The sequence below is a fragment of the Hevea brasiliensis genome, chromosome 12, assembly GCF_030052815.1.
Source record: "Hevea brasiliensis isolate MT/VB/25A 57/8 chromosome 12, ASM3005281v1, whole genome shotgun sequence".
In the NCBI taxonomy this organism is placed as follows: Eukaryota; Viridiplantae; Streptophyta; class Magnoliopsida; order Malpighiales; family Euphorbiaceae; genus Hevea; species Hevea brasiliensis.
The window spans coordinates 10,037,166-10,056,865 of NC_079504.1; positions in this window are offsets into that span (position 1 = coordinate 10,037,166).

Here is a 19,700-nt window from a genome sequence, read left to right on the forward strand (position 1 = left end):
AACTAATGTAAAAAGGTAAGGGCTTATGGATCCTTGGTGTAATCCAATTGAGATCGGAAAATCTCTTGTGTCCAATAGTAGTTGCTCCTTCATACATATCTTTCAATACTTGTATGTACCTAATAGATACCCTCTTTTGTTCTAACGCATTCCATAAGACCTCTCTTGGAACACTATCATAAGCCTTCTCCAAATCAATAAAAACCATGTGTAGATCTTTCTTCCCATCTCTATATTTCTCCATCAAGCTTCTAATGAGAAAGATCGCTTCCATAGTTGAACGACCAGGCATGAAACCAAATCGTTTGAGAGAGATAGAAGTATCATGACGTAGTCGATGCTCCACAACTCTCTCCCACAACTTCATAGTATGGCTCATGAGTTTAATTCCCCTATAGTTTGAGCAACTCTGTATATCTCCCTTATTTTTAAAAATAGGTACTAAAATACTCTTCCTCCATTCATCAGGCATTTTCTTTGAGTTTAGAATCTTATTAAATAATTTAGTTAACCATGCCACTCCCATATACTTCCACACTTCAATTGGTATTTCATCGGGTCCATAGGCTTTACCTACTTTCATTCTCTTAAGTGCTTCCTTTACTTCTAAAGATCTAATCCTTCTAGTATAATTTACATTCTTTTCTATTGTTCTATAATCTATATTCACGCTATTTCCATTTTGACTATTATTAAAGAGATCATTAAAATAATTTCTCCATCTTTCTTTAATGTCCTCATCTTTCACCAACACTTTTCCTTCTTTATCCTTAATGCACCTAACTTGATTGAGATCTTGACATTTCCTTTCTCTACTCCTTGCTAATCTATAAATATCTTTCTCCCCTTCTTTAGTTCCAAGTTTCTCATATAACTTTTCAATTTTGCCTCTTTCTTTGCTATCTCATATGCCTCATTATTATCACATTTAGGTAATTTCTTATACCATTCCTTTTTTCTTGCCTTTTGTACTTCCTCATTCCACCACCATCTCTCTTTTGAGGGTGGTCCATGTCCTTTAGACTCCCCAAGTACTTTTCTAGCTACTTCTCTAATCTTTGATGCCATCTGTATCCACATATCATTGGCCTCCATATCTAGCTTCCATACTTCGGACTCAAGAAGCTCATTTTTGAACTTCACTTGCTTTACTCCTTTGAACTCCCACCACTTTGTTCGAGCTACACTATTTCTTCTTACCTTACTTGAATTGTTCCTAAACTTGACATCCAAGACCACCAACCTATGTTGACTTGTTAAAGCCTCTCCTGGAATGACCTTGCAATCCTTGCATAGAGCTCTTAAGAGGAAGTCGATTTGGCTTCTATGTTGCCCACTTTTGAAAGTCACTAAATGTGACTCTCTTTTTAGAAAGTAGGTATTTGCTAGTATTAGGTCGTATGCTATAGCAAAATCCAGGATGCTTTTTCCTCCTCATTAAACCAAAACCTCCATGAACATTCTCATAACCTTGCCTATCACTTCCTACATGTCCATTCAAATCTCCACCAATGAAAACCTTCTCTTCATTCGGTATGCTTTGCATTAAATCATCCATATCTTCCCAAAACCTTTGTTTACTCTCCATAAGCACTAACTATATTTATTGTTTCTCCGTCTAGTACTAGCTTTACTAGTATAATTCTATCTCCTACTCTTTTCTTTCAATGTCCTATCTATGATTATACCGTTCTTGTTTCTCTCCTTTAAACCACAATTTGTACGAATTACCCACTTCCTTACTTTTCTCTCCTACCCATTTAGTCTCGAATGCAAGCAATATTCACCCTTCTCCTTTCCAAGGTATCCACAAGCTCCATTAATTTTCTGTAAGTGATCCAACATTCCAAGTACCAACCCCGATCCTTCTCCTATCCTGCTCCTTCCTAATTGGTCTCATTCTATGATATCTTCTATTATTTTCTATGTCTATCTTGTGTTCCACTATTTGTTCTATTATTATGGACTAACTTCTTTACCCACACCCGTCCATGATGTGGGAACCTTGCTCACTTAACACCACAACACCCTTGCATATTTATCACTACCGTTAGTAGAGGACGCCCAACGTTTATATCATTTGAATCCATATCATAGGGTGTGAAAATTTTTACGCTGGTTGTCACACCCTCCTCCTTAACTACTTAGGCGGAGTTTATTATTTTTAAAATAATTTATAATTTTATTCCTTAATTTTTTTTTCTTTCCTCTATTTCTTACGAGAGAGATTGAGAGAGAGGAGAGAAAAACAAAGAAAGAAAAGAGTAAAGAGATAAAGTTGGGAATGAATTTGTAATTAATTATGAAATTAAGGGATGAAATTATAAATAATTATAATATTTTAAATAATAAAAAAAATAAATGATAAAAGAAATCAAAATGGAGAATTTAAATAGTTTAAAAATTAAATAATAATTTATCATAATTTCATTTTGTGAAATTATTATAAATTGATACATGTAAATAATATTTTTTTTTATGTAAATCAACATACAAACGACTCAGTAAAGAAAATGAACACTTGCTAAATAGCTTAAACATATTTATTATCGTTTGATTTCAGTGATACAGTTGAAACATCTCCAATTATGGGTAGACTTTGCAATATATTTTTTTTCTTATTTTGTATTTATTTCAAAATAATATCATATATGAACCTAACATGTATATAAATTAATAGATGCGAATAACAAAAAACGAAATATTGATTCACTGTTTGCGATATTGGATTAGTATTATTTTGGAATTCCATAATCTCCTCTAGCACCCTTAATTATTGTTTGTCTCTCATCATCAACAAGTTCTCTTCTCAAAACATCTCCCATTGAATGCTCTACATGTACACCAACACAACCTCTCACCTCTATACGTTGACACATTTTTATCACCTCATCATCACAACCAAATGATCTCAAACTATCTTTATAATCATACCCAAGAACTCTCCTAACATGCCTCTGAAAGCCCTTTAAGCAAAGACCTTGGCATAATTTATCTATCCTAATTATGCTTATTTCATCATGTTCACAAAAAGGGATCGATCAATACACCCTACACGATAACCCTACTCGCTCATCATACCCTTCACATGCAAATCACTAGCAAAATTCATATGTTTAACAATTCTTGCTATATTGACAACATAATATACAACCACAAATCTAATGAACTTAACAAATTAAATGAGAGAAAATTTTATTTAAATTTGATCCATCATAAGTTTTATATATTTATATTTTTAGTAAATAATAAATCAGTTTATTTTTCGTAAAATGAAATAAACCCTAATATGAAAACCTTAAACCCTAATTAAACCAACCAAACAAAAACACTACATATCATATATTAATCACTGCATAAAAACCCTAATTACACAAAAGTGAAACACATTAAATTAAAATGATAAAAAATATTTATTTTTTATCATTATAATATAAAACTTTAAGAAAAAAGCAGTAAAAGCACATGAAAAAGGTGGGGTGTTTAGAGGCATATGAGCCATGTCTTCACTTGAATCGACGGTCTACCACCGTTAAAAGCTTACAGTTCAATACACATGGAGGCAAATAGAAAGACATAGAAGTGAAGAGAGAGATGTAAAGGATAACTTCAACAAAAAGACACCATTTACTTTTACATTAGCAACAAAGAATTCTCATGTCATAGTTCTATCCCACTGTAAATTAGGGGTTTTAGGGGGAAAGGGGAATGGTAAAAGTAGAATCGAAGTGGCACAGGATTGCAGATCGCAAGGGATTACTAGAGAAGGCGAGAGAAAAATGGATTAAGAGAAAATGGATTGGGCAAGAGAAGGATAATGGGTCAAATTAAAGATCTCGAGTTCTTAGCTGTACATGAAGGAGAGACGTTAGAATCTCGAGAAATTATTATATACTTTTATCGCATATTTTTTTATATAAAATTATAAATATTATTTTTTATAAATATAAAAAATAAAAAATCTATATTTAAGATAGTATTATTTTTCAGTATTTCAATATATAGTATAATTAAGTAACTACTCTTGCTTTTATATTTGGCTAAAACATAATTTTATTTATATATTTTTTAATTTAATATATATAAATAAAATAATATTTTAATTTTTTTAGTTACTCCATATATTGTTTTATCATTTTTTAAGTAAATATACTTTTTATCTCTCAATTTTCAATAAATATTTCAATAATAAAATATTAATTAAAAATATGAAATAATTTTAGTTCTGTTAAATCACATGATCAATTTCACTATTTCTTAATGTCAAATTTTTTTCATATCCCCTAAATATATTAAAGAAATATAATATATTATCTCCATTTAGTAATTTTAATAATATTCTAAAAATAATATTAATATTTTAAAAAGTATAAAAATATTGCAAAAAGAAAAAAATTATATGTATATAATATATAAAATTATAGATATATAAAATAAATATATATTACACTACAAGAAATTAAAAAAATAGCTACGAAAATTACCGACCAAATATACTGAAATTTTCGTAGGTAATCAGTGATTACCGACGAATTACCGACGAAATTTTTTCGTCCACAAATACTAGTGTAGGTAATTTTTACGGACGAAAAAAATGTTGTCGCTAAATTTACCGATGAATTATTTTGTAGGTAAATTTAAATTTTTTTGTAGGTAATTTCGTAGGAGATTTTACTCTTATAAATTACCGACTATTTATCGATAAAATTTTTCTTTGGTAATTACCGACGAAAACAAATTTTTGTAGCTAATTTTTATTTAATATTTTTTAATTTAGTCATTACTTTTTAATTTAATTTAATTTTTAATTTTTTTAATTTAAATTAACTTTTAAATTTAATTTAATTTAAAATTTAATTTAAATTTAATTTAATTTAATTTAATTTAATTTAATTTAAATTTAATTTAATTTAAAATTTTCAAATTAATATTTTATTTTTTTTAATTTTTAAATTAATTATTAATTATTTTAATTTATAATTTTTTAAGATTTAATTGACTTAAAAAAAATTACTAGTGGGGCCCAACGTAGGTGTAACATTCTCACTATAGCAATTCCGCACATTCTACTGTTCCGGTGACCGGTGTCGGTCTGAACAGCTAAAACGTTTGGAAAAATATTTAGACTAGAGTGAGGAGTCATAAATAACTCAAATAAGTATAAGAAAAATTTAGAAAAAAATTTTAGAAATAAAATATAACCAAGTTAAATGAGACGGTGCCCTAGCGATGGGTAATCCAGTGGAAAGTTGCGGTCTTCGCAACTAGGAGCCTTGAACTCGAGAGAAAATTCATGAAATAATTATTGGGACTCCAGATAAGAGTCATTGAAGTTTCTATGGCGTTAGAATGCCAAGAAAATGTTTAAAAAAAATTTTCAATCGGTATAGACGATTTTGGCTCGGTAAGCCAAACGGAGGGCATTTTGGTCATTTCGTATTCAGAGATGATTTTTGACCGACTTGTCCTGTTAAGTAAATAATTATTATGACATAAAATATGAATAAATATTGCTAAAAATTTAATTGAAAATAAGTAGAAAAAAAAAAAAAGAAAAATGAAAGAAATTGAGAATTATGACATCACATGATGTCACTAAAGCACTCCCACCCAATCACATTTTGACACCTCATTATAAACCCAATTAAAGGAATTAAATGGACTGAAAAATCAAAAGGAATTCTGCTCACTTCTTCCTCATTCCAGCCGTAACACACCCTCTCCCTCCCTTCCACCATTAACGAACTTCACCCAAGCTTCATCTCACCTACCAAATCACCTCAAAAGCCCATCCTCCCTTCACAAAAACTTGTCATTACCACTAGAGCAAGCTTAAGGCAGCAATTAGAAGAAGAAAAAATGAGGTTTACCAAGCTTAGAAGTGAAGTTCCAAAGAGATTTGTGCACTAACCATACCCTTTATCTTTCCTAAGCATGAAAAGCATGCTTGATTAAGTTGAAATGGCATGAAAAGAAAAGAAAACTTGAAATATGTTGAAGTTTCAATTTGTGGCAGCCCTAGGAAGTAAATGAATTTGATGGTTTTGAAGATTTTGTTTAGCTAGTAAAGATGATTAATGAAGTTTAAGGCATTAGAAATCAAATTGCATGGATGTATGATTGAGATTGAAATTATAAGTTAGGGTTTTAACCTAACTTAGTTTTTGTATTATTGCTTGGAATTTGATGATGTTGAGATGATGTAATGACCATTAGAAGTGCCAAATATGTCAAATGAAATTTGTGGAGTTGGGAGAATTGAATTTGGGAGTATTGATTCTTATGCAGGAAATTCGAACCTTTGAGTCCAATGTATTCTTTGAGCCATAAATGGAGTTGTATAGGTTCAATTGGTGCAAGGCCAATTGGACATGAAACTAGACACATAATGGCACAATTTTTGTGAAGAAACCCTGCCCAGAAAACCAAATCAAGTTGACCTAAAAATTACTCTAATCCGGGTGACTTGCATTCTGCCTGGGCAAAATAACCAAATGAACAGTGTTTATTCATTTGGTCATAACTCAGTGTAGAAAGGTCCAATTGACCTGAAATTTTATCAGAAGATAGCTGAGACATAGCCCAACAACTTTTATTAAGAACACAAATCCAAATTCTGACCATAACCTAGTTAAATTGCTAACCAAACTTAGGACACTAAATCTGACAGAACCAAATTGTCCAGAAATTCTGGTACAGGTTACTCCGGCCAGTTATGGTAAAATAACTATAACTTGAGCTACAAAACTCCAAATAGAGTGATTCAAAAAGAGAATTAAAGAAGACACAATAAGCAACAACTTTGGTGAAGAAAATTTAGCCCTGTTTCCACTGTAAAATCGTCCAATGGAACAGTAAACTTAGGTAATCAAAACTGAAAATTTAGAAATGCATCTAGGGGACTTTAAATTGCAATTGGCAATTAATACTAGCAAATGTAAAACTCAAAATGTGGGATCTTGGTGTAATTAGAATTAACATATCCATTAAATATGAAAAAGTCAACATTTTGATTGACTAGTAAGGTGAATAGTAATCAAAATAATTAGCAAACTAAGATGAAGACCTAGAACCAATTCTAAGCTTAAATGCTTAGAATTGTATGACAAATGTGGACTATGCATCATAGTCAAAATTGTTAAAGGGAAATTAAGGCCATAAATTTGAAATTCATGAAATGTTCATGGATTGCTTGAAACATAAAAAGTAAGTCACCTAATTGATGTGAATAGATAGTTATGGCTTATATGCCCATCACAAATAGAATTCATAAAATGTTAGTAATTCAACTTAAAATATAAAATTTGTAATTACATAAGCAGATTTTTTAATGTATAAACGAGAAAGGAAAAATGTTTTGAATACAATGGTACATGTGAACCATTGTTTTGAATTGTGATCAATATGAATAACATAATGAATGAATAAATGAACCATATTAATATATGAATGAGACATTAGTTCTCATTATTGTAAAAAGGAAAAGTACTTTGAGTACAATGATATAAAAAGATAATTGATGTGAATTGTGATCATATATATGATCAAATGAATGTATACATTATAATTGAAAATTATTATGAAATAATGAAGTTATAAAACACAATATATTAATATTTAATGATATTATGTGCCCTTGTATTGCCTAGACATGTGTGTCAGATTGGATAGTTTGTCATGCCAATAGGGTATTATTTTAGCAGTACTGCAAAAGGTTTTATGCCTATATTCATGGCTTTATGCCCGTATTCATGGCTTTATGCCCACATTCATGGCTTTATTCCCGCACTCATAGCTTTATGCCCGATTATGTGTTATCATGGCTTTTTAGCCATACTGACTGCATACGTGGTTGACGTTCTGCGTCCCATGGTATGATGGCCCGAGGCACCGCGGTGTTCAGTGCCAACGACCAGTTATCCAATTTAGTCAACTTGTCATAAGTTACTTGGGCAGTCTAATTTATTAAGATAAGTTACGAATATTAGCAATTAAAAATATTAGAAAGCAAATAAATGAGAAAGAAGTTCTTAAATAAATTAGATTAGCTCCAAAAATTTGTTTCTTATAAGGGTCTGAAGTAAATTAAATTAGTTAAAAAAAAATTTAATATTTCAAAATGATTATAAACAACTTAGAAAGTATCAAGGAAGTGATAAAAAGACTAGTATAAGAATTATAACTTAAATAACATTACAAATGTGACTTACATAAGAATATAAGCATAAGTTTAAATTTTAAATTATTCGTATCTAGTACATTATTAATGTAACTTTCTGAACTGAGCACCTCTAAAGAAGAACATGGTAGGATAGAGGATAGTTAATATTAGAAACTAAATTAATTATAAATCTAAATTATTCGAACTATGGTTTATTTCTACCTTCATTTGTATATTATTTTCTTGCTATATTATTGCACCACTAAGCAGCAATGCTTAGCGCGATGGATTTATTTACTCGCGCAGGTATTGAAGTTAAAGCCCAGCAAATACGAAACAGAGATTTTGGAGTTCTGATTTGCAGAGTGTTCAAGGTTGTCATCTCCTCAGCAATGCATATAGATAGGGTCCATATAGATCATATTATGTATTTTGTACATTATAATTAGTTATTATTCGTAATATAAACTATGAATTGTATGTTGAAATATAGATTATGGAACTGTAATTAATTTATAGATCATGTAAATTATGAATTTATGTAATCAGTCTGTAAATTATGTAAATTAATGAAACTTGATAGTTTATATATATAAATTGTGCATGAATGGAAATGCATGAAAATGAATATGAAATTGAGATATATGAATGAGATGTGAATTACAAGAATTGAAAGTGAGATGAATATGATGAGCATGAATGATATAGTTTTTGTAAAATATTATTGAAAATTTCAAGCAGGTAAATAGTAAAATACGTCAACTGATAATAAAACAGGGGAAACTCCATTGGTTTCTCCGTCTAAAAAATAATTGATATTAAATATAATGAGAACAAATTTTTAAAGAAATAAAGTAAGATAAGTTAGGGTGCTCCGGTACCGAATGTAGCACGCATTGCTTAGCTACACTGTAGTCGGGTGAGGGATGTTACAGTAGGCCCCATATATGTGACTATGCCACAATTGCTCTATGTTGGAGAGTAGTTCTCATTTTATAGACAAACTCACTACCCTCCAATCTATTATCAAACGATGTGGGAATTTCACATTTTTTGTGATTTACCGACGAATTACCGACTAAATATATTTTGTAGGTATCTTTTTAAAATTTTATTTTCTATTTTCTCATTAATATTACATACGAAAACCGTTTTGTTGGTAATTATCGACGAAAATAATTCGTAGCTAAAATTTTTTGAGATTTTTAAAAAAATTTTTTCCTATTTTATTCTTAATATTATCTACGAAAAGTATTTCGTTGGTAATTACCGACGAAATACTTTTCGTAAGTAAAATTTTGTTAATTTTTAGAATTTTTTTCTCTATTTTCTCCTTAATATTACCTACGAAAAGCTTTTCGTTGATAATTACCGACGAAAAATTTTTCGTAGGTAAAATTTTTTTAGTTTTTTAGAAATTTTTCCCTATTTTCTCCTTAATATTACTTACGAAAAGCTTTTCGTTGGTAATTACCGACGAAAAATTTTTCGTAGGTATTTTTTTTAGTTTTTAAGAAATTTTCTTCTCTATTTTGTCTTAATATTACCTACGAAAAACTTTTCGTTGGCAATTACCGACGACAAATTTTTCATAGGTATTTTTTTAAAAAAAATTATTTTCTATTTTCTCCTTAATATTATTTACGAAAAACGTTTCGTTGTAATTACCGACGAAAAAAATTCGTAACTAAAATTTTTTCAAGCTTTTTAGATTTTTTCTTCTCTATTTTCTCCTTAATGTTACCTACGAAAATCATTTCGTTGGTAATTACCGACGAAAAAAATTCGTACGTAAAATTTTTTAGCTTTTTATAAATTTTCTTCTCTATTTTTTTCTTAATATTACATACGAAAACTTTTCGTTGGTAATTACTGACGAAAATTTTTTCATATATATATATATATTTTTAATTTTATTTTCTATTTTTTTCTTACTATTACCTATGAAAAGCGTTTCGTTAGTAATTACCAACGAAACATTTGGTCGTTATTTTTATTATTTGATCGCTAATTATGCCGCTAATGTTAGCACCACTTTTACCTACGAAATTACATCGTCGGTAAAGTTTTGGTCGGTAATTAATCGATAATTTCATCGGTAAAAATTAGTTTAAATTTTATTTCTCTTTTTCGTGGATAAAACATCGGTAATTTGTTGGTAAATTACCAACGAAATTCTGTAGTCGGTAATTTTCATAATTATTAACATTTTTTGTAGTGTTAATATATTATAACATACCTAATAATAATGATTACTTATTATAATATCAAAAGAGTAATAATCTATTTAAAATAAAAGAGAAAGAAAGAATTTTAACACACAATTGATATATTTCGTGGTCCTGTATAGCAATCTCTTCATAAAAAGAATTATCATATATGCACATTATCATATAAAAAAAATGCCTAAATTACTATGTTAATAAAAAACTTCTCTAAAAACAAAAAATGTTTAGAGTAAAATGTAAGATATATGTGAAAATTATCATACTTAATCTGAACTCTATTATTTTTAATATTTGAATTTTATTTTAAATTTATTTAAAATTTCTTATAAATTGTTTAAATGTATCTCAATATTAATATTAAATAATAATTAAATTTATTTAATTTTATATATTTTAATTAATAATTATATAAAATATATTTTTATTAATAATTTATATTTTAAATCTGATCAAATACTATCTAACCTCGTTTCAATAGAGTTGATCAGATACCCACATACCCAAAAATACAAAAGCTATAGCCATCCTTAGTTTGGAGTAGCCGCATTATTACTTTGTCAAATAACCCAATGAAATTTACCCATAATGCTATCATTGACTGTTAAATTAACATCGGAGAATATTTTAAAAAATAAAATAAAATTTAAGAACGGTGATAAAAGACTATCATAAATTATAAAGGATGATAAATAAAAATTTTTATATAAAAAATAAAGAATTCAAGAAAAACCGTAGCAGAAGGAATGAATGAAACGTTAATCTTGCACACGTGCAATCTCAGATGACATAAGCAGTCGCTTGTCTTTGTACACGTATCATCACGTGAACTAAGCAACATGCAGCATATGTGCAACCTCCAGACACTGGAGCACCCAAGGGAGAAGAGCCATTGAGCATTAAATAAAAGCGTGGCTCTCGATTGAGATTGGCACCTCGTATAGAATCCTGGACCTACGGCTCAGGGAGCCTGACTTCGCAGAAAAAAGCACAAATTTTCCATAGAAAAATTGCCATTTTAATTACTATCAGTCCTTGGATCTCAGTTTTGAACAGGACTTGTTTCAGGGATTAAGGTTTTTTTCCTTTTTTTTTTCTTCCTTGAGCCATGCAAACCCAGAAATCTGAGAAAGCCCAACCTTCGCTTCATCATTATCTCAACAAAACCATTCCTTTCATGTTTTTGGCTAAAAGCACGCAAAAGAACAGGACCATAAAAGCTGGAGATGGAGTAACTTTGAAATACGGTTTCTGCGTTGGGGTGTTTTTATCATCTCTTTGTGCAAGGCCTATTGATTAGTCACTTCATTCCATGGTTTTGTTCCTACTGTTATACTGCAGTGTAAGGAAGGTTTTTATTTTTTCGTCTTTTCTTTGAAAAAGAGTTATCCCCGACGAAGCAAGGATCTTTAATGACTTCCTGAACCAAACTATAGGGAATAGTCTGTAAAATTTATATTACTGTAATTATATATAAAAATTTACTGGTAATAATATTATCGAATTTTCAACCTAACCAACATGATTTAAAAAAAAAAACTCACCAACTTGACGAAAAATAGTAACGGGATAATATGTGGGATTTGTTTAAAATTATTGTCAAGAGAAATAGAAGAAAAGGGAGCCAAATAGTAGGTTGTAGTTGGTGAAAGGGGACGGGCATTGAGATATGGAGATCACAACCTGAGGGGTTAGAGTGGCACAGAATAGGGGTTTTGATAGGATTTGCTGTTTTGTGACTTCAGTGTGATCAGGTAAATAAAAAGCCTGTCATGAAAAGCCGGGAAGGATATGTTTGCCCATTTTTTGCAAAATATGACATCTGAATATGGGCATTGTAAAAACCTAAATCTTAACTTCCCAGGCTAGGAAGGTACGGATTTGAACCTCTATAGTCGGGAAATTAATCTCCAATGGAACATAAAATCACCTCTTTTTTATTACTTTTATCTCTATAGATTTCTAGAGAGAAAATTTTACCTACTCTAAAGATTACTTTGTCAATTTTGATAGTCTCAATCTCTAACTCTAATGATGTATATGCTTTTTGTAGGAGTCAATATTCGATTAATTGAATCAAAATTTTTAATTAATTAAATTATTAATTAATTTTAAAAATATTAATTGAATTGAATTAAAATTTTAAAAAAATAAAAAATAATTAAAACTAAAAATATTTGATTTATTATTGATTGTAACTGAATTAATAAAAACAATAATATATTATTAATTATTAAACAATATATTAACAAAAATATATTTTTATTATTTTTATTTATAAAAAATAATAAATATAATTTAATATTAATAAGATAATAATTATAAATTAAATATTATTATAAAATCATGAAAATAATAATTATAAATAATATAATATAAATAAATTTATCATTAATATATTAGGTAATTGAAATTCGGTTACCAAATCAAAAGTAACCAAACCGATAATCGAAAACTGAAAATTTTTATTATCACTAATCGAAATTTGAACCAAATTAAATTTACTCTAACTGAAATAACTGAATTTCATCGGTTCGATTTGATTATTCGGTTATAATCGAATAATGCACACCCCTAACTTTTTATATGGCTTTATATGTTTTAAGATTTATATGAGAGGACAATTTTTTTGAAGATATGTGGGTGGTTATCGTTTGGTTAGAGCCATGTATATCGAACTAAGTCAATGGGGCTCTCTTTGTTGTGAGACCCTATGCACCTTCTAGGGTATTTCAGCTAGCCTGCTTTGATGATAGTCAACCCTTAAGGCTATAGGAGATTGAGATGTCTTAGATTTTTCCTTGTGTCCTTCTTGTCACGACTCAAATTATGAGTTTGACCAACACTAGGACTTGGGTTGGCATAAGACCCTCAAAACTCATAGTAAGTCTAACTTTTTCTAACCTAACCATAAAGCCCATATTTGAGCCTAATTTCAAAAAATCAACCGGATAGAGTCCGATCATATTCTGGACCATTCAATGGGGAGTTCTCAACTCACCCGACCTATAAACACAAAATATACAAATTTGGGGAGCTCAACTCGCCCTTACAAGCCTCAATCAATGGGAGCTCAGCTCCCTCATCCATCATAAATATCCATTCTATTTAACATACATGCATAACATTAAGTTTACAATTTCAAAATAACAATCTTTTACCATTCCCAAACCAAATAAGATAATCCATATCACATGCAAAATTCTAGAGTTCAGATTAACAACATAAAATATTGATGTAGTAGCTAATGGACCTGCGAACAAGGAAGCGGGTTAAACTCAATAAAAGAAAAACCCTCCTGTAACATAGAAAAAATGGGGTGAACATGAGTGAGTGTTTGACTCATAGAGTAAGATATTGATTTTACATATAATTTCTATAACTATCTAAGTCTAGTGCATCCACAAGAATGAAATGCAATATCTTCACACAATTCAAACAACTCACGTCATAATTACACCAAAGGCAATCTAGAACACTCACACACCTATGTGTTAAATCTATACTCACACACATATATATATAGGAGTTGATCCCTCATACAGTTCGCTTAGTTTCAACCTCTGCCAGCAAGATCAACTCAAAGCCGGACTTTCTCTTAATATCCAAATGCGAGGGCTAGCGAGATTAACTCGAGCCGTGCCTCCCCCAACTTATCCATAATAAGGATCGGGTCTCAGCGAGTCAAGCTCCAGCCGTGTCTACCTGTCCTACCCATATTCGGATATACACCACACACACCAAACTCACGCACACAACTCTAAATTGCCATAAAGTAACATATACAGCAATTCATCAATTACAAATGCAATACAATGCATGCCTAGCAAATAACTATGTACATATATCTATAAGTAATGCATAAATATGCCTTGAATACATAATAATATTGAAATTATAAGTAAAATCAATATCTACTCACAGTATTTCACAAGTCACTGCGGCGGCTGGGCGAAAGAGGAAGGCTATGTAATAACCTGAAAATTTAAAATATAGATTTTATATTTTTTTTATATAGCATTTAAATATTATTTTAATATCATTATGTGATTTTAATATATTTTATAAAATTATTATAAAGTTTTAGATTTAATCTTTTGGATTATTGAATTTAGATTATAGTTTTATGTTTTAACATTTTTTTTAAATTTAGTATAATTACTATGTTTATGATTAATAATATTATTATGTTTAATTAATTTATTAAGTAAGAGTTTATTTTAAATATTTTGAAAGTTTAATTTAATAATAATAATAATAATAATAATTAAAAAAAATTTTGATTTTTTTCTCTCTCTCACTCTCTTTCTCCCCCACCATCACCACTCTCCCTCTCATCTCTCTCCCTCTCTCCCTTTTCTTGCTCTGGTGACCCCCCCCCCCCCACCGGCTGGTGGCACCAGCAACCATTGGCGACCTCCAGCCGACGTTCGACAAGGCTTCAGCAGCGGTGGCTGTGGCGGCAAGGCATGAGAGAGAAAAATAGGTCTTAAACTTTGAATACTCGTATCTGACGATCCCGACATCTGATTGGAGTGATTCTAGTGGCTATAGACTCCTAATAGAGAGCTCTTTCAGATGAGACCAGTCTCACCGGATTTGGTGGCCGTTTATGGCGCCGACGAAGAGAGAAATCAACTTTTTTTTACTTTTCGATGAGATTTCCGACAATCCGACTGTTAGATCGACGATCCAAGACCACCTATAGACTTAGGAGGATGATAGAAATATTTTGGTGTGACCAGTTCTGACAGATGTTGCCAGTGACCAACGGCTGGCCATTGTGCGCAATGGTTCTAGCGGTAGCTCCGATTAGCTTTGGCGATGATTCAACTTCCAAAGGCTTTTTCATAAATTTTTTGGAATTTTTGAGATACAAATAAGCTTTGGGTAAGATTATTTTTATTATTTCTCAGTTTGTGATGCTTAAATGCAATATTTCTTAAACAAGAAAAATTGAAAAAAAATTCTAAGAAAAATATATGATGAAAATAAAATTATTTGGAGATGTTTTATAGTATTTGTTGAATTTTTAAGCGATTGTGAAATATTTTTGAAAAATATATGTGGGTTTTAGTTAGATTTTTAGCATCTGAGCATATAAGATCATCTGGATTTATGGTATTTAAATTTTATATGATTAGTTGAAGCTTGAGAATGGAGGTTTAAATATGTGAATATTGAATTGGGTTGAATTAAGAATATGTTAGCTGTTGAAAACTTGTAAAATTGAGTAATATTCTTGAATAAAATATTCATGGGTGATTAAAAAATTACAATTCCTTTTGCGATAGCTTTATAATTTTATTAAAGACAGCGGGGTAAAATTTTAGAATTTTTAGAGCTTATTTGAGTGAATTTTTATAAAATGTCAAATATAGGGACTAAAACATAATTTTTCAAGTTTATAACTATTGTCTGATTTGAAGGACCCAGGAGGGGCCATATAATGTTGATGAGATGTGATTATGGAAATTGAGAATTTAAAAGTGTTATTTGAATCTTTTTGTAGGTTGGGTAGGTCCTAGGTATAGAGGAAACTCTGTCGAATTTTCTGCATAAATTAGGATTGCCTCTTTAAATTTATTTTTATTTGAATTAGCACTAATAAATTCACAATAAAATTATGTAGGTGATTAGAGTCAATCATCTTCCTTCACTCAACCTCTATAGTCATCTCTGGTATACTATGAGTAAAATATTAATTTTAATTATAATTTCAAAATTATTATACGTTCAGGCATGCCCATGCATCACTGTCAACACCATATTTTGGCCGACCACCGAAGTCAAGAGATTTTAAAATCGACTTTATAACCCGCTCTCAGCCGATGTTCTTTGATCACAAACGACTTTTCCAAACTCATCGATTGCTCGACCATGAAATAAACCTATCCCACACTTAGTTAATTGTTTTCCGATCTCTTATTAGATGGGTTCGAATCAATGTTGGGTCTCTGGAACATCCAGTCTTGCTTCCGATATTTCTTTACAAATATTATGAAACTTCATTTGGCTAATGTTATGATCGGGCTTCTCACTTGAATGTCCCAGATATTCCCTAAAATGAAGTTAAGATTTCTGTCTGGTCCAATAACGATCCCAATCTTAAGAATTCAAATCAAGTCTTTCCAATTCTAATATTCTAAAGTTTTACCCTACGTTTAGTCGTGACTTAGTCCGATTTCAAGCTTACGTTTAGTCCGATCTTAAGCTTATGTTTAGTCCAATCTCAAGCTTACGTGTAATGTCTTGCCAATCTTTTATACTCTGATTAATGGTTGCTTTCAAGTTTAATGTTCAAATACGTGCAAACAATTAAGTACTTATATGACTTGGGCACTTTCTGATCTCAACAAAAAAAGTAAATAAAAGGACTTCTATTCATTTTAAGGAAAATATATATAAGTCACTCAGCAGGTGGATCACCCCCAGCCTGCTCCCCAAGTACATCCTCCACTCTCTGATTCTCTCCCTCTCTCTCTCTCTCTCTCTGGCTCCTCGTCGCTCTCCTATTCGGCATATGGGGCAAGCTCATTCATCCAGGAGAAGTCCTCTTCAGGATACCGCTTCCTTAGCTCGGCCAGAAGGTCATTATGGGCGTTCACATAAGCCCCGGCCTCTTTTGTAGTGCTCTCCTCTTCCTTAGCTTGGAGCTCCTCATCCTTGGCTTGGAGCTCCTCCTCCATGGCTCGGAGCTTCTTCCTTCACTCGAAGGTCTTCAGTAAAACGAGCAAGATCAGTAGATCGACCAGCCCAGGAGTTCCCGCTCCACCTCTGCTATCCTCTCCTCATAATGCTTCATCCGATCTTCCATTCCAGCGACATAGTCATTAGCAGAGGAGAGTTGAGCTTGTGTAGCTGAGGCATCCTCGACCTCCTTAAGGATGTCCCTCCTTAAGGCGTGGGCCTTCTCTCTGATTACGTGTTGATTTGTGATGGCCTCTAAGCCCAGGCTCATTGTCTGAGTTAAGATATCATCGATGCTCTCCTCTGCTAACCTGTTCCAATCTTCTTGGAAGCAGATAGAAGCACCCATAACCTTGGCTAGCCCGGGGTTCCCTCTGGTAGAGCTGTTTCTTTCCAGCGATTGGATCAGAAGTTGAGTGCCCTGGAAAAGTGTCATAACTGTAGGACCCGAGGACTCCCCTTCCACATTGGAAGAGATCGGAGGAGGCAGGGGAGGCGAAACTTTGATCTGCTAAGGAGCAGGAGCGATGATCTCTACTTCTGGGATCGGCAGCTCCTGAGGTCGGGGAGGTGAGCTCGGTACCTCTGCCAATTCCCATTGGGGGGGTCTAAACATCAGCAAATGGCGGCCCCTTTCATCGCTCGCACTTTTTGGGAGACCTCCCTCTTTCGCTTGCGGCTCTCATTAGAAGCGTCCCCGCCCGTCATACCTGCATAGAAAAGAAGTCAGTGAGTTCGCTAAGATTTAGAGGCCAGAGATATGGATAGTACTAGGGCCAAGGTCAGAAAGCTAAAGCTCGTAGTCTTCATCAGTGATCAACCGCATCATCCAATACTTCAGTTCGGCCATCACCGCGTCTAAGCAAGAGAATTTCTGGGTGGATGCCTGAGACTTTAACTCTTTTACCATGGCATCTTCGTCCTTGTTTAAGGTGATCTTCTTCAGGATCGAAGTGACCAAGTGTTGCCAACTCCGTGGGATACCTTCAAAGCCGTTTGGAATCATGCTCCTCAATGTAAAAAAGTTGTCCTTCCAATTCTTCAATGAAAAAGGGAGATTGGTAAAGAGGGAGTAGTTCGGCTTAGCCTGAAAGAACTAGAACTCGTCATCCTTCCTTCGAGCAAGCCTATGTAGATCGGCAAAGACTTTAGCCATAAGTTCCAGTCCCTTAGCTCGGTAGAGGCCCCGGAAAACTATTAAAGTCCACTAGGAGTTCGGATGCACTTGAGCTACGGAGACGTGGTGAAACCTTAGAACGGCTTTGTAAAACTCGTCCAAAGGAAAATTGGAGTCCGGCCTTCAGCTGTTCTTCGTATACTATGAGGAGATCGCCTTCATCAAAGAAGTGATCAGCCCGATGGTCTCCATGGCACTTGATCAGTTCGAAGGAGTCGATCCGCAGGTTGTACTCTTGGCTTATAGATTGAAGATCGGTTTCTCTTAGGACCGAAGGCAACTCATCCACTGGCAGGTTTTCTCTTCTGGAAGACGCTCCTCGCCTCGGCCTGGCAGCCGAACCAGTAATCGGAATGATGGCTGTACTGGGGTGTCCGCTTGGCCCTGTCGCATCGCCTTCTTTCGAGGTCCACGAAATATGGATGAAAGGCGAGCTCGCAGCTCTCTGACCTTCGGCGCCGCTCATTTTCAGGAAAACAAAAGAAGTTAACCAAGAAAAGAATCAAAATCCTTACCGGAATGTGATCGGTGCCGGAAAAATTTGAAGAAAAGAGAGAAAATGCTGGGATTGCTAGAGAGGTTCTAAAAACGACATAAGGAAATAACTGACGCTCCTCACCCCTATTTATATCCATCTGAGCATTAAATGCTCGCTAAGTCCCAAGCGACGCATTGGTTAGCGAAATCGGCCGCTTCCTCGATACATCACAAGAAGGTTTCAGAAACATAATAAAAATCGAATAAATGAGATCAGTTAGCCGAGGTCTTTGGATCGAACAAACTTCCAAAACCATGGATCGGCTAATGGCGATTTGTTTAGGGATCAGATCGGACATGCATATCAGAGATCAAAAAAATAACTAATGCAATAATAAAATAAAAACCTTCTAATAAAATTTTATTTCATTTTCAAAAGATCGGATTATATCATTTGGGCGATCTCAAGAGATCGGATTACATTATTGAGGAAATCTTTAAAGATCGGATTACATTATTTGGGCGATCTCTAAAGATCAGCACTACATGTTACCTAATAATGGCCTATGTCAAAGCCTAGTCTTGTGGCTGAATCAAAAGATGTATTTGATCAGAAAGCCAGCCACAAGTATTGGATAGATGTGCAGCTCAGATAGGGTGACTATCACTCTCATGATATTGAGCGGAGTCATCGCCGATGTCATTGACCAGAACCGAGTTGCAGTCGGGATGCCAGATGTGGTGAGGGGCCAAATGAACTTCAAGAGGCAGTCACCGACATTAAGATTAAAATTAGTAGTCCTCTTACCCAAGATCGGTCCACCCATTACATTGGTAGATCGATTCGAGATTGGTATGTTCGTCACTTTCGATCTTGATCAGTAAATTAGTCCGGTTCCATCACTGTCATCAGATAACGTCCTTATGATTCTCCGATTGCTGGGGTCATAAATTTTCAGGCGAAGGGCGA